General features: G+C 39.5%; 1 long non-coding RNA gene across 2 annotated transcripts in view; it reads right to left on the bottom strand.

Annotated features, from left to right (window-relative positions):
• Nucleotides 1-3,721: 3,721 nt before the first annotated feature.
• LOC138753529 (uncharacterized) overlaps nt 3,722-16,503 on the bottom strand; it is a 92,547-nt gene continuing 79,765 nt past the window's right edge. For both annotated transcript variants that reach the window (XR_011351223.1, XR_011351224.1), the window contains one exon: nt 3,722-3,998. This is a non-coding gene — a long non-coding RNA (uncharacterized lncRNA). The remainder of the gene's footprint in view (nt 3,999-16,503) is intronic.

Here is a 16,503-nt window from a genome sequence, read left to right as displayed (position 1 = left end):
GGACAGTTTCTGTTAAGTGCCTAGCTAAGAGACAAGAGTCATTGGGACAATGCAGGAGTCAAAGAGCAGAGAAATGCAATACTAAGGTTGAGAAATAGTGAATAATTTGGAAGCTCAACATTGCAATTGAAGCTTTTACAGAGATGTTCTGAAACTGGTAATGCAATCTGCTTTTGATCTTCTCTGTATAGAGGAGAAAGAAATGCACTTTAGGGCAGAGCCAGAAATTACAATGTTTTCAAAAGGAATTTCCATTAACAACTGTTTTGCACACTTTTAAGTACGTAGATATTATCATCTATTCTTTTTGAAATGGGATTGAAAGACTGCAATCTAACAAACATCGCTGACCAATTCTAATGTACTATGCAGAAACATTTTTTTCTGCAGTAATGACATGAACAGGATTCAAATTTATGTGCTCATCTTTCATAGGATGCTGCTGTATGCACGCCAGATGGCACCGCAACAAAATGCCATGTCCCAGTCATGAAACTTAGTTGATAAACTTTGAAATTACAGACAATGGCCCTGATTTCCAAATCATCTTCCTCTTCAATCCTGAAATTACTTTCAAATTTCTCAACAGTTAAATTTGCCTTTAATTCATCCCCATGGGATTTGGCCTTGTTCCCCTTTTGCTTGCCCAAATTCAGCCTTTGCTTCTCAGCCCCCTCATGGGTCTGCCTTGTCTTGCTTCATCTCTGGGGGACAACACAGAAATATTGAAATTAGGAGCAGAGGTAGGCCATTCATCCTTTTGAGACTGCTCTGCAGTTCACCTTCACAGTGATTGGTGGAGGAGTGAGCAGGTGACCCTTTATAAACCTCATAAAAGTGAGGAATCATTTAGCGGAGTGGTCTGAGTCAGAGTGGTAAGACTTTGGCTCAGCAGGTTTTGTCGAGAATGAGAAAGAGGTGAGGGTTATAGTGGGTGAGTATATTTGTCAACATAATAGTATTAATAGATTAGATATTTTGACTCTTGGGTTAGTGCTTTGAATCGAATATCAGATGTGGGGTCCGTGGGAAACTCCAAGCCTTCCCGATGCCCATATCTGTGCCAGGTGCAACTCCTAAGTGACCGAGTTAATGAACTAGAGCTGCAGCTTGATGACCTACGGGGTCATTATGGAGAGTGAGGAAGTGATAGATTGGAGCCACAGGGAATACATAGAGAATGGCCATCCCTCTCAGCAACTGGTTTATCATTCTGGATAGTATTGGGGAGGATGATCTGACAGCGAATGTCCATAGGGGCCAGGTCTGTACCGGAGAGGGCGAAGTGATAGGAGATTCCATTGTGAGGAGAACAGGCAAGAGATTCTGTGAGCCCAATAAAGACACCTAGATTGCCTTCCTGGTGCCAGGGTACAGAATGTCTCAAATCAGGTCCAAAACATTCTGAGGGAAGAGGGCAAACCACCAGAAGTCTTGGAACACATTGGTACCAATGGCATAGGTAAGATAATTCAAGAGATCCTGAAAAACGAATGCAGGGAATTGGGGAAGAAGCTAAGAAGCGGGACCTCCAGGGTGGTAATCTCAGGATTACTGCCTGTGTCTCATGCTAGTGTGGGCAAAAATAGCAAGATCAAGCTGATAAATGTGTGGCTGAGAAAATGGTGCGGGTGGCAGGTCTTCAAATTCTTGGATTATTGGGATCTCTTTTAAGGAAGGTGTGCCTTATACCAAAAGGATGGGTTACACCTGAACCCAAAGGGGACCAATAACCTGTTGGGCAGGTTTCATACAGAAGTTTGGGAGGGCTTAAACTAATTTGGCAGGGGGGTGGGAACTGGAGTGCTTGGGCTGAAGAAGGGGGATCAGCAGTAGAGTGAAGGTAGTGTGCAGCAAGGATGACAGGCAGGTGACGAGACAAAATATTAGCTGGAGGGATGACAGAGATGCAGTACATGCAAAAACTGGTCTAAAAATATTATACTTATGTGGTGAACTGCTGTACATGCTTTAATCTGGCTTTGTCCCATCCTATGGCTGCACCCATGGCTCCTCCCTCTTGACCCTGTATAAAGACCCCAACACCACACCCCTTTTCCAGAAACCCTGGGTCACAGCATTGTTTTTTTTTTAAACTTTATTTATTCGTTCAAAAAACAAATAATATATGACACATGCAGCAATTAAACATAAACTCCAAGGAGAGCCATAAAGAAAGAAAAAAGAAAGAATATTAACAAAAAAGTTAAATATGCATATTAAAATCTAATCAATATAAATTGAAATGTAAATATTCTGAGTATAACAACCACTTATTAATAAAAAAATTATAATTATCACATGAAACATACGTAATTTTTTCCATTATTAAACAATATTTCATCTCATTATGCCATCTATTAATATCAATCATATTTGTATCTTTCCACATACTAGCAATACATTTTTTCGCTACGGATAAAGCTAAATATACAAAAGCAAGCTGAAACTTATCTAATCCCAAACCTTTCAGAGGTTGCAAACTACCCAATAAAAATACTGTTGAATCTAAAACTATTTTAATCTTATACAGGTATTCTAAAAAAGATTGAATTTTCTTCCAAAAAGATTGTATATGTATACATAACCAAACAGCATGAAAAAAAGTTCCAACCATATCACCACATCTAAAACACAAATCTGATTCAAGAAAACCATATTTTTTAAATTTTTCAGGTGTCAAATATAATTGATGTAAAAAATTGTAATTAATCATTGCATAACGTGCATTTATCAATCTAGTTACACTAGATTGATATCATAACAGATATCTAACCAATCATCTTCAGAAAAAATAAAACCAATATCCACTTGTCATTTAATTTTAGATCTATCCCAACCCTTTTTATCCATACCATCCTGTAATATTTGATACATAGATGAAATATAACCCTTCTCTGGTACCTTCATAAGAAAAGTCTCAAATTTAGTCATTTTAGGTAAAATCATATCTCTACCATACATACATTTTACCAAAGATCGAATTTGATAATAAAGAAATAAAGAGTTCTTATCAATACCAAAACCTTCCCTCATCTGATTAAAAGATAAAAACTTACCCTCTTTAAAACAATCTCCCAAATTTTTCACACCTTTAAATCTCCAATGCAATAAACTTTGATTATGTATTGAAAAAGAAATAAGTTGATTATTATACAACGGAGTCAAAGCCAATAATTTACCCCTAGAGCCTGTCATTTTATTTTTCTTTATCCATAACTTCATTAAATGTTTTAATATAGGCACATTATATTGTTGTAACAAATTTATATTCCATCTAAACAAAAATTGATGTATTTCAAATTCAGAAATACTTGCCATCTCAATTTTAGCCCAACTAGGAGGCCGTACAAAATCCATCAATTAACTAATAAATTTAAGTTGGGCTGCTTCATAATAATTTTGAAAATGTGGTAGTATTTCCAAGTTAATTTATTCAAAGCTACTCTTGAAAATTTACCCCTCCATAAAAACTCCCTAACCATTTTATTCAAATCTCGAAAAAAAATTTATCAAGTAAATACGGAATAGATTGAAACAAATATCGTATACGTGGAAAGATATTCATCTTAATTGTATTTATCCTACCCATTAAATTAATAGGTAAATCTTTCCATTTAATCAAATCAGTTTTAATTTTTTTCATTAACAGAGCATAATTTAATTATATAAAGATTCATAATTAATATTATGAACCAGATATTTAATTCAATCAGTCCACTTCAAATTAATAATATTCTTATAAACTGAATAATCTCCTTCACTTACCGGTAATATTTCACTTTTTTCCCAATTAACTTTATATCCAGAAAGACATCCATATTGTATTAAACATTCTTTCAAGTGCAAAAGTGACTGAGCTGGGTTTATTAAATACACCAATACATCATCAGCAAATAAATTAATTTTATACTTCTCATCTAAAATTTTCATACCTTGTATCTGTGTATTTTGTCTTATCAGCTGTGCTAAAGGTTCAATCACTAACGCAAACAAAGCTGGTGATAAAGGACAACTTTGATGAGTTGATCGAGTTAACTTAAAGGATTCCGAAATCAAACCATTTGTCAATTCTCTAGCTATTGGTTTACTATATATAGCCCTAATCCAACCAATAAAAAAAGGACAAACGTAAATTTCTCCAAAACTTTAAACAAAAAAATCCATTCAACTCTATCAAATGCTTTTTCTGCATCGAAGGATATCACCATCGGGTGATTTGAAGATTGTCGAAATCTATTAATCAAACTAATCATGCGCAAAATGTTATCTGAAGCATATCTATTCTTTATAAAACCTGTTTGATCAATATGAATCAACTTGGGTAAAAATTTAGCCAATCTCTTTGCTAATATTTTAGCTATTATTTTATAATCTACATTTAACAATGAAATTGGTTGATATGAAGATACTTTCAAAGGATCTCTATCTTTTTTAGGAATTACTGTAATTAAAGCACTAGAACAAGACTCAGGTAATTCATAATGTTCTCCAACTTGACATAATACTTTCCCAAACACTGTAGATAAATCATCATTAAAAATTTTATAAAATTCAACCGAAAATCCATCATCACCAGGCGATTTACCGTTCGGCATTTCCAGCATAGCCATTTTAATTTCCGAATCAGTAAATGGTTCTTCTAACTCCTGTATATCTGCATCCTCTAATATCGGTAAATTCAACAGTGATAAAAAAAGATCAATCGATCCAGTTTCTTCTTTTCCTTCAGATATATATAACTTTTTATAAAATGAATAAAATTCATCATTAATCTCACGAGGTTTATAAGTAATAAGAGAATTCCATCTAACAGCATTAATAGTCCTCGAAATCTGTTCTTTCTTTAATCGCCATGCCAATACCTTGTGTTTTCTCTCCCCATTTGTAATACCGTTGTTTAGTCCTATTAATCACACATTCAAATTGATAAAATTGTGAAGTATTATATTCCAATTTCAACCTAGATAATTCTGTTTTCTGATTTTCTGTAGCATCTTTCTGAAATTCCTTTTCTAACTCATCAATCTGTTTCTCTAATTCAAGACTCTAATTTAATCGATTCTTTTTTATTTTAGAAGTATAACTAATTATTTGTCCTCTCAAATGGGCTTTCATAGCATCCCATAATACAAACTTACTTTGAACAGAATTAGAATTTTCTTTCAAAAAAAATTAATTTGTTTTTTCAAAAAATCAATAAATTCCATATTTTTAACAACATTATATTAAACCTCCAATTTGAATTTTCTCAGAGGTTGCATATGTAAAGTATAACAAAGAATGATCCGAAAACACCCTACTTTTATATTCCACTTATTGTATTTTCTCATGTAAATGTGCCGATACTAAAAAAAAAGTCAATCCTTGAAAACGATTCATGTCAAGTTGAATAAAAGGAGAAATCCTTCTCTGTCAGATTAAGACGTCTCCAAATATCCACTAAATTAAGATCTTTCATCAACGCTTGAACCTGAACTGCCATTTTAGATTTCTTAACTTTCTTCGGGGACTTATCTAATAAAGGTTCCAAAACACAATTAAAATCACCACCAACTAAAACATTATCATTAGCCTGACCCAGATATAAAAGTGCATCGGAAATAAATGTTTCATCATCTACATTTGGGGCATAAATATTAAGTAAAGTCCAAAATTCACTAAAAATCTTACAATTCAATTTAAGAATACATCCTGCCTTTTCCTCCATTGATTGTAATTCAAAAGATAAATTTTTATGTATCAAAATTGTTACACCTTTAGCTCTAGAATTAAATGAAGAAGAATATACATGCCCAACCCAGTCCCTCTTTAATTTCATGCTTTCCTTCACATTCAAATGTGTTTTTTGTAAAAAAGCAATATCAATTTTCATTTTCTTAATATACGCCAAGACTCACTTATGCTTAATCGGACTGTTTAATCCTCAAACATTAAAAGTACCAAACCTCAACTTTGACATATCTACTATTATTCTTTCTTTGGCTTGGCTTCGCGGATGAAGATTTATGGAGGGGTATGTCCACGTCTGCTGCAGGCTCAATGGTGACTGACAAGTCCGATGCGGGATAGGCAGGCACGGTTGCAGTGGCTGCAAGTGAAAATTGGTTGGTTGGGGTTGGGTGTTGGGTTTTTCCTCCTTTGTCTTTTGTCAGTGAGTTGTGCTCTGCGGTCTTCTTCAAAGGAGGTTGCTGCCCGCCGAAATGTCAAGTGCCAAGATGCACGGTTGGAGGCAAGATCAGCCCACTGGCGGTGGTCAATGTGGCAGGCACCAAGAGATTTCTTTAAGCAGTCCTTGTACCTCTTCTTTGGTGCACCTCTGTCTCGGTGGCCATTGGAAAACTAGCCATATAACACGATCTTGGGAAGGCGATGGTCCTCCATTCTGGAGATGTGACCCACCCAGCACAGTTGAATCTTCAGCAACATGGATTCGATGCTTGCGGACTCTGCCAGCTCGAGTACTTTGATATTAGTGATGAAGTCATTCCAATTAATGTTGAGGATGGAGCGGAGACAGCGCTGATGGAAGCGTTCTAGGAGCCGTAGGTGATGCTGGTAGAGGACCCATGATTCAGAGCCGAACAGGAGTGTGGGTATGACAATGGCTCTGTACACGCTGATCTTTGTGTGTTTCTCCAGGTGGTTGTTTTTCCAGACTCTTTTGTGTAGTCTTCCAAAGGCGCTATTTGCCTTGGCGAGTCTGTTGTCTATCTCTTTGTCAATCCTTGCATCAGATGAAATGGTGCAGACGAGGTAGGTAAACTGGTTGAACGTTTTGAGTTCTGTGTGCCCGATGGAGATGTGGGGTGGGGGGGGACTGGTAGTCATGGTGGGGAGCTGGCTGATGGAGGACCTCAGTTTTCTTCAGGCTGTCTTCCAGGCCAAATATTTTGGCGGTTTCCACAAAACAGGACGTCATGCGCTGGAGAGCTGGCTCTGAATGGGAAACTAAATCGGCATCGTCTGCAAACAGTAGTTTACGGACAAGTTGCTCTTGTGTCTTGGTGTGAGCTTGCAGGGGCCTCAGATTGAAGAGACTGCCATCCGTGCGGTACCGGATGTAAACATTGTTGAGGTCTTTCATGGCTTGTTTCAGCATCATGCTGAAGAAGATAGTAAAGAGGGTTGGTGCGAGGATGCAGCCTTGCTTCACGCTGTTGTCAATGGAGAAGGATTCGGAGAACTCATTGCTGTATCTGACCCGACCTTGTTGGTTTTCGTGCAGTTGGATAACCATGTTGAGGAACTTGGGGGGGCATCCGAGGTGCTCTAGTATTTGCCAAAGCCCTTTCTTGCTCACGGTGTCAAAGGCTTTGGTGAGGTCAACAAAGGTGATGTAGTGTCCTTTGTTTTTTTCTCTGCACTTTTCTTGGAGCTGTCTGAGGGCAAAGACCATTTCAGTAGTTCCTCTGTTTGCACGAAAGCCACACTGTGATTCTGGGAGGACATTTTCGGCGACCCTAGGTATTAGTCTATTAAGCAGAATCCTAGTGAAGATTTTGCCTGCAATGGAGAGCAGCGTGATTCCCCTGTAGTTTGAAGGGTCTGATTTCTCGCCTTTGTTTTTGTATAGGGTGATGATGATGGCATCACGGTCCTGAGGCAGCTTTCCTTGGTCCCAGCAGAGCATGAAAAACTCATGCAGTTTGGTCTGCAGAGCTTTGCCGCCAGCCTTCCAGACCTCTGGGGGGATTCCATCCATGCCTGCTGCTTTGCCACATTTCTGTTGTTCAATTGCGTTCTGGTGCGAGGAAGAGACAAACGAGATGTGCTCCACACCAGGGTCATGCCCAGCGTGGAATGCCACACTGACCACTGGCTTGTTCGCTGCAAGCTCAACCTTCACTTCAAGCCAAAGTTCAAGAACAGTGGAGCCCCCAGAAAGAGGTTCAATGTTGGAAACTTGCAGTCAAACGTAGTGAGAGGAAACTTCCAGGCAAACCTCCAAACAAAGCTCGAGGATGCAAACTGCCTCACGGACACGTCTCCTGAAACCCTCTGGGATCAGCTGAAAATGGCCATACTGCAATCCACTGAAGAGGTACTGGGCTTCTCCTCCAGGAAAAACAAGGACTGGTTTGATGAAAACAACCAGGAAATCCAGGAGCTGCTGGCAAAGAAGCGATCTGCCCACCAGGCTCATCTTGCAAAGCCTTCCTGACCAGAGAAAAAAACGAGCCTTCCCTCTCGCATGCAGCCATCTTCAGCGCAAACTCTGGGAGATCCAAAATGAGTGGCGGACTAGCCTCGCCAAATGAACCTAGCTTAGCGCCAACATTGGCGATTTCATGGGTTTTTATGAGACACTAAAGACGGTGTACAGCCCCTCACCCCAAGTCCAAAGCCCTCTGCGCAGCTCAGACTGTGAAGTCCTCCTCAGCGACAAGATCTCCATCCTCAATCGATGGTCAGAACACTTCCAATCCCTTTTCAGTGCCAACCGCTCAGTCCAAGAATCCGCCCTGCTCCAGCTCCCTCAACAACCCTTGAGTCTAGAGCTGGATGAGGTCCTTACTCGGGAAGAGACATACTATTATTACTAAATACCAATAATATCTTTATATAAAAATTCAAATAAACGTATATAGGCTCTCCAATAGAAAAAAAATCACAAATTAAAAACTAACTAAAATGAAAATAAAAAAAATAAAGATAAAAAAAGAAAATCCCCCCCCCCCAAAAAAAACTACTAAAAGGTAGTAAGCCCTTAAACAAAAATTGGGTGTGGGTCACCCACCAGTGGCTGATGACTAGTAAAGAACTTAGTGCAGATCTCTCCCTCCCCACCCAAACAGTCAATAACATCAAAATATCATAATAACAAAAGAAAAAATAAAATAAGAAAATTCTTCTTTTCATCCAGAAGATTCCAATCTTGAAGATCCCATTTCAGAAGGAGGTAGACTCTTTCCATTCCCATTTTTCCCATTTCTCCCATTTCTTCCGTTTCCAGAACAACCAGATTTTTCTTTAGGAGATAATGGTGGACTACATCTTTGTCCTCTTATATCTGGCAATGAATCAGCAAAAATCATTGCTTCATGATCATTTTCAAAAAAACAAAATTGATAGTCTTCATAAAACACCTTCAACACTGCAGGGTAGCGAAAAGTAGACTTATAACCTTTACGCCACAAAACGTCTTTAACTGGATTGAATCGATGTCGACGTTGAATGACCTCTTGATTCAAATCAGGATTTTTAAAAAAACTCTGCTATTCTGAATCAATAACGGAGTTTGTTGTTGTCTCGCATTTTGCACTGCTAGTCAAAGTATTGCTTCTCTGTCCAAATAACTCAAACATCGAATTATTACCGGTCTCGGTGGTTGACCAGCTGAGGGTGTTCTTCTTAAAGCTCTATGGGCTCTTTCCAGTACCAATCCCCCAGAGAAAAATTCTTGCTCTAATATTTGCAGGATCCAGTTTTTAAAGAAATGAAGAGGAGCTTGTCCTTCTATACCTTCTGGCAGACCAACAATTTTCACATTATTCCTTCTGCTTTGATTCTCCAAGTAGTCTATTTTTCTTTCTAGCTCCTTCTCACATTCTCCTAGTTCTACGACTGATTTTTCAACTTTCAATACTTTTTCTGTGTTAGAAGTCACTTGTTGTTTACAGTCCAAAAAAGCAGTCTGAAATTTTTTAAATTCTTCATAAGATGCATCCACACGTGCTTTAACCGTATTTAATTCTGAACTTATACCAGCATTCATTTGAACCATCTCATTCATTGGAGATGTCAACATAGGTTGAATAACTACATTTAATTGCATACATTGTGAATCCATAAATCTCAGCTCTGCTCTCTCTGATATAGTGGCAGAACAAGGTAACTGCAGCTCCTGCTGCAACTCAACAGAAGGCATTTTAAAAGTTTTACTGCGGGTCTGGACTCCTAGCGACGGCACCCTGACCTCCTCAGGGGGTCGCCGCTGGTCTTCCCCCGCATCTCATTGTTTTTTCATCAAATCACGAAGATAAGCAATTTCTTCAGATTGAAGTGCTACCTGATGCATTTTCAACAATGGAGTCGTCTTCCTGCGTGCTCCCTCCATTAAAATCGAAAGGCTTTCCAAATCGGGGTCCACTTCTTGGGAACACACACCTTCTTCCAGAGAACGGGTAATTCCAGTGCCATCCTTCACTTGGTGAGTAATAGACATTTTTTTTTCAGCTCCCACAGGCAGTCTTTGAGGTTTACACAATGAAGAGATTGAGCCTGGGGCTGTATCAAGTCGTCTAGGCCCCAAATCTTCAGCACTTCGAAAATGTAACTTCTTCTGCACTTGAGGTTTAATCTTTTTACCATTAGTGGCCATAATAATTCCTTAATACTTTAAACTAAAATTTAAAAAATTTAAACTTGAAAACAAAGAGTTAAAAAACTCTTTCTGGCCAGAGAGGTTGAGATTACACATCTAGGCTCAACGCCATCTTACCACTCCCCACATTTATTGTTAATAAAAGTCTATAGTTGCTTAACTCTAGTCTTTTGAGTTATTGATAATCAACTTAAATGCACGCAGCATTAAGAACAAGGGGGATGATCTTGCAGTGCAGCTACAGATTGGAGGTTACAATGCTGTGGCCATTACTAAGTCATGGCTGAATGATTGGTGTCATTGAGAGCTGAATGTCCAAGGATACATGGTGTATCGGAAGGATAGCCAGGGGGTGGCGTGGCTCTACTGGTAAGCAACAATATCAAATCGTTGGATAGAAGGGTCATAGGATCAGAAGAGGTAGAATCCTTGTAGGTTGAGTTAAAGAATGGTAAAGGTAAAGGTACTCTAATGGCAGTTACATACAGGCCCCAAAACTGTGGCTGGGATGTAGATTACAAAATATAACTGGAAATAGATAAGCCATGTCAGAAGGACAGTGTGATGATAATTATGGAGGATTTTTAACATGAAAGTAGATTGAGAAAGTCAAGTCGGTCAGTACGGGACCTCAGGGAAGAGAGTTTGTGGAATGTCTAGGGGATGGCTTTTTGGAGCAGCTTGTTGATGAGCCCACCAGGGGATCGGGTGTTCTGGATTGGGTGCTGTGTAATAAACTAGAGATGATTAGAGAGCTAAGATGAAGGAACCCTCAGGAGCCAGTGATCACAATATGATTGATTTCACTTTGAAATTTGAAAAGGAGAGGCTAAACTCCGATATGTAAGTATTTCAGTGGAGTAAAGGAAAATACAGTCATGAGAGAGAGGAACTAGAAAGTCATTTGGAAAAACACACGAATGGGGAATTCAGCAGATCAGCAATGGCTGGAGTTTCTGCAAGAAATGGGGAAAGTGCAGGACAGGTACATACCTAAACAAAAGGAAATAGTAAATGGAAAATGAGGCAGTTATGGCTGATGAGAGAAGAGAAAGCATACAAGGAAGCAAAAATAAGTGGGAAGATAGAGGTCCTGCAAAATTCTTGAAGACAACTAAGAAGGTGATTAGGAAGGAAAAAATAAATTATGAGAGGTTAGCAAGTATGATATAAAAGCTTTTTTAAATGCATAAAGAGTAAAAGAGTGACCAAAGTAGACATAGGACCAATAGAAAATGATGCTGGAGTAATTGTAATTGGAGACAAGGAGATGGCAGACCCTCATGGCTCTGTAGGAAGAGACATTAGTGCAGTCAAGATCACAAGGGAGAAGGCACTTGGGAAGTTAAATGGTTGAAGGGTAGATGTCTCCCGGACTGGATGGGGTTCTGGAGGAGGCATCTATAGAGATTGTGGAGGCATTGGTAATAATCTTCCAGCAATCAATGGAGTCTGGCATTGTCCTAATGGATTAAAGGATTGCTAATGTCACTCCGCTGTTTAAGGGAGCAGAAAGGACATGATAGACCTATTAGCCTGACATCGGTGGTTGGGAAGTTGTTGGAGTCAATTGTCAAGGATGAGATTACAGAATACTTGGAGGTGCATGAAAAGATGGGCCCAAATCTGCATGATTTCCTTAAAGGAAAATCGTGCTTGAAAAATCTATTGCAATTTTCTGAAGAGATCACAAGTTCCATAGACGGGAGATGCAGTAGATGTTGTGTATTTGAATTTTCAAAAGGCCTTTGTCAAGGTGCCACAAATAATACTGCTGAACAAGATGAGAGCCCATAAAAATACAGAATGTTAGAAAGTGAATGGTGATGCATTTTGGTCAAAGAAATTGATGGGCAGATTCTTATTTAGATGAAGAGAAAATTAAAAATTCTGAAGTGCAAAGGGACTTGGGAATCCTCTTGCAGGATAACCTAAAGGTTGACCTCCAGGTTGATTTAATAGTGAAGAAGACAAGTGCAATGTTGGCATTAATTTCTAGAGGGATAGCATACAATAACAGGAATGTAATGTTGAAACTCTATAAAGCACTGGTGAGACCTCACTTGGGGTTCTGTGTACAGTTTTGGGCGCTGTATTTGAGAAAAGACATGCTGACATTGGAGAGGGTTCAGAGAAGATTTACCAGAATGATACCAGGAATGGAAGAGTTAGCATATGAGGAATGATTGTCAGCTCTTGGACTGTACTCGTTGGAGTACAGAAAGATGAAGGGGAACCTCATAGAGGCATTTCAAATGCTGAAAGGCCTGCACAGAGTTGATGTGGCAAGGATGTTTCACATGGTAGGAGATTCTAGGACAAGAGGGCATAATTTCAGGATAAGAGGGGGTCAATTTAAAGCAGAGATATGGAAACATTTATTTAGTCAGACGGTCGTGAGTCTGTGGAACTTGTCACCACAGGTGGTTGTGGAAGCAAGGTTGTTGGGTGTATTTAAGGCAAAGATTGACAGATATTTGCTGAGTGGGTGGATGGATCAACTCATGATTACAATGGCAGAGGAGACTCGATGGGCCTATGGGCCTACTTCTGCTCCTATATCTTGTGATCTTGTGATAATGATTGCTCCTCCCCTTCTCCCTTGACCTCTACTGCCTTTTGTATGATATCTAGCTCCTTTATGAGTAAATTTAATGATTTGATCTCTATGCCTTTGTTATAATCATGCTTTCTGTCAAGGTACAAAATGTACTGCAGAACCACAAAGTACAAAACACAGATTTTATTGAGTCACGCCAGCAGGAATGAGTAATATTAGATTCGGGTAGACAACGTCACCTTTAGCTAATACAGCTACTCAGTCGAAGGGTACAATATTTAAAGACAATTCTTGAATACAAATTCAAGAGGTATCTCTTTGAAAGCATTGTTACAAATTAAGGCATTACAGTTGGTATTTGCACATTTCCAAAGACAGGGAAATGGTCAACATCAATTGGCTTTTTACATATACATGTCATAATTAAAAGATAGGAATTAGTAGCATATAAAATTAGAAGCAGTCTGGAAAGCTGCCCCAATCGACAGTGACTTCCGTGAGCTTTATGCCTCAATGCCAGTCATTAATTAACACTTGCAAATTTCACCCTAAACAGAAAGCCATCGATACCAACAATAGGGAGGGAAGCTGCTAGGCTGAAGTTCTGTGAAGCCTAGGTCTTGTTGGTGCCTTCAATGTGGCTATGTGCATCCTGTAGCTTTTGACTGCTAGATTGTGTCTGACAAGTAATGGAGTCAATCAGCTGTCTTTGGCAGGAAGCCAATTTATGAATGGGAGCCCATTTGACAAGTAGTGGAATCGGTCAGCAAGGCATTTAGTGTTTTTGCGATAAAGACATTATGTAAGACATTATGTCAGTAGCCATGTTAGTCTGATGGTATTAAAAAATGAGAAAAGCACCATGTCTCCATCCTAATTGTGTAAGTGCATATACAACAGTGGCAACAAGGAACTAAACGAACCTTACGCATACTCCATGCACTAACCGGGGGAAGGAAGCAAAAGGATAAAGGTAAAAGATGACTAACTAATGAGCTCCGCAAAAAGATCAAAGCGAAAGCGTGCCAAGATGGCAGAGGGAAAGTTTGGACAATTCAATGAAGCAGTTGAAAATCGGGGTAATTACGTAGAATGGTTTAACCACTAAAGCATAGTCCGTAATATTATTAAAGCCCCGGTAAACCAAAAACGCGCCCTATTCCTCAATATAATGGGCAGGAAAACATTCGATCTCCTTAAAACTTTGCTGTCCACGGAGGACCCAAGGATAAAGACATACACCGAGTTATGCATAGCACTGGGAAACCACCTATGTCCTAGACCACCGTTTATGGCAGAAAGGCAACGATTCTATGAAAGGAAACAAATGCCAGGGGAGGCATTATGTAAATACTTGGCAGCATTGCGTAAACTGTACAAGCTCTGTCACTTCGAGCAGTTTCTGACCCAAGCATTTCGAGACAGATTGCTGAAGGGCTTGGCAGATCACCAGGCAAAGCAAAAATTACTGGCAATGGACAATGAAGTAACTCTTGAGATCACTTATAGAACTGCCTGCTGCTCAGAAATGGCATACAAAAATTTGGATGTGGGCAAACAAGACCTTCTGGTCGGGAGGTCTTCCTGCCATCAGTGCCTCTGTTACAAATACAACCATTTCCCAGAAAACTGTTTCTTCAAAAATTCCAAATGCCACTGTTGGAACAAAAAGGGACATATCAAAGCAAGATGTCCAATTAAAACGCAGATGGACTCAAAATTGTGATAAGCACCCAGTCGAGGTCAAAGTGCTAGCAGAGAGAGAGAGAGAGAGAGAGAGAGAGAGAGGGAGAGAGAGCAGCCCTAACAACAAGCATAGCAGCAGCTCTGAAGATGACCAAATAACAGCTGAAGTCTTGCACATCTCAAAGATAAATGAAAAAAGCACAGCAATCTATAGTCAGCTGAAAATAAACAACAAACGTCTGAAAATGGAGTTTGACACAGGGGCTGCATTGTCTTTAATACCATTACATGTAAAGCAACGCTTGCTACCACACTTCCGATGAAAACAACTGAAGTAATACTGAGATTTTTACAGGAGACAAAATCAAAGTATTTGGAAAATGTCTGGTCAAGGTACAATACAAGCAACAACAACCGAAAACACTATCTCTCTACATTGTAGATACCCAGGGACCAGCTTTTTTGGAAGAAACTGGCTACAACACATTCCCCTAGACTGGGTGGAAATCGGTTCAATACTGAATGTAAACCATGAAGACAACACTCAGCCAGAACTCAACCAGATTCTCAATGACCACATCGTGGTATCCCAGCAAGGGTTGCAAAAGATAAAAGGGGTTCAAGCCAAACTGTAATTAAAAGAGAATGTGGAGCCAAAGTTCATCAAAGCCAGAACAGTTCGATTTGCAATAAAAGGAAAAATTGAAGCTGATTTAAATAGATTAAAAGATGAAGGCATATTAGAACCAATAGAATACAGTGATTGGGCAGCGCCCATTGTACCTGTACGGAAAGCAAATGGTGAGATTTTCATTTGCGTCGATTACAAAATCACCATCAACCATGCACTAAAAGCACCAGAACACCCCATGCCCAAAGTAGAAGAACTATTCCAAGCACTAAATGGAGGGCAAACGTTCACAAAATTAGATATGTCACAGGCATACCAACAAATAGAGTTGGACAAAGAATCAAGAAAATATGTGACAATCAATGCCCACCTGGGACTGTTCACCTGTACACACCTGCCATACGGAATTTCAGCAACACCTGTGATTTTTCAAGCTACAATGGACAAATTACTACACAGAATAGCAGTGGGAGGCTACCTGGATGATACCATCATCACGGGTCAAAATGACAAGGAACATTACAAAACCTTCAAAAGGTCCTAAAAAGGCAAATATACAATTACGACAGGATAAGTGTGTCTTCATGCTTCCCTCAGTGACATACTTGGGATTTACAATGGACAAGGAGTGGGTATGAATGGATCTTGCAGCCACAGAAGCCATTCGCAAAGCCCCATATCCAACCAACAAGTCGGAATTACAGTCCTTTCTAGGGATTATAAATCACTATCGGAAATATATCCCTAGCATGTCGACAGTATGCAGTCCCCTAAACAGCTTACTCAAGAAAGATTAAAAATGGTACTGGAATGTGGAAACTAAAAACACAGATTTGCTATTGAGGTACAGAAACACACCACATTCTACCACAAAATGCATCCCAGCGGAATTGATGTTTGGCAGCAACCTGCGGACAAGGCTGTCCACAGTTCACCTGGATCTGGGCCTCCGTTTAGAAAAATCCACATTGTCACAAACTTTACCTAGTGCACTGGAGGTAGGCGAGAGAGTACTGGGACAAGATTACAGATAATACAAAGGAGGTAGGGGTGATCCTACAAAAGTTGAGCCCCTTCTCATTCTTTGCTCTAGTGGGAGACAGACCGTGGAAATGACACATTGACCGATTGTGACCATTGTTTAACACTAAAGTCCAGAAACTACCTTACAACCTGGAGGAGGTAGAACCAGACCTGACGTGGCCTTGGGCCGAAAGAGGGGTGAAGATGGGTAGCCCAATAACTGCGAAAAGCAGCCCAGCACATAGAACCTTGGAGGCCAGCGAAGGCCGGCAGTCA

This window comes from Narcine bancroftii, chromosome 2 (genome assembly GCF_036971445.1).
Source record: "Narcine bancroftii isolate sNarBan1 chromosome 2, sNarBan1.hap1, whole genome shotgun sequence".
In the NCBI taxonomy this organism is placed as follows: Eukaryota; Metazoa; Chordata; class Chondrichthyes; order Torpediniformes; family Narcinidae; genus Narcine; species Narcine bancroftii.
This window is presented reverse-complemented; position numbering and strand designations above follow the sequence as displayed.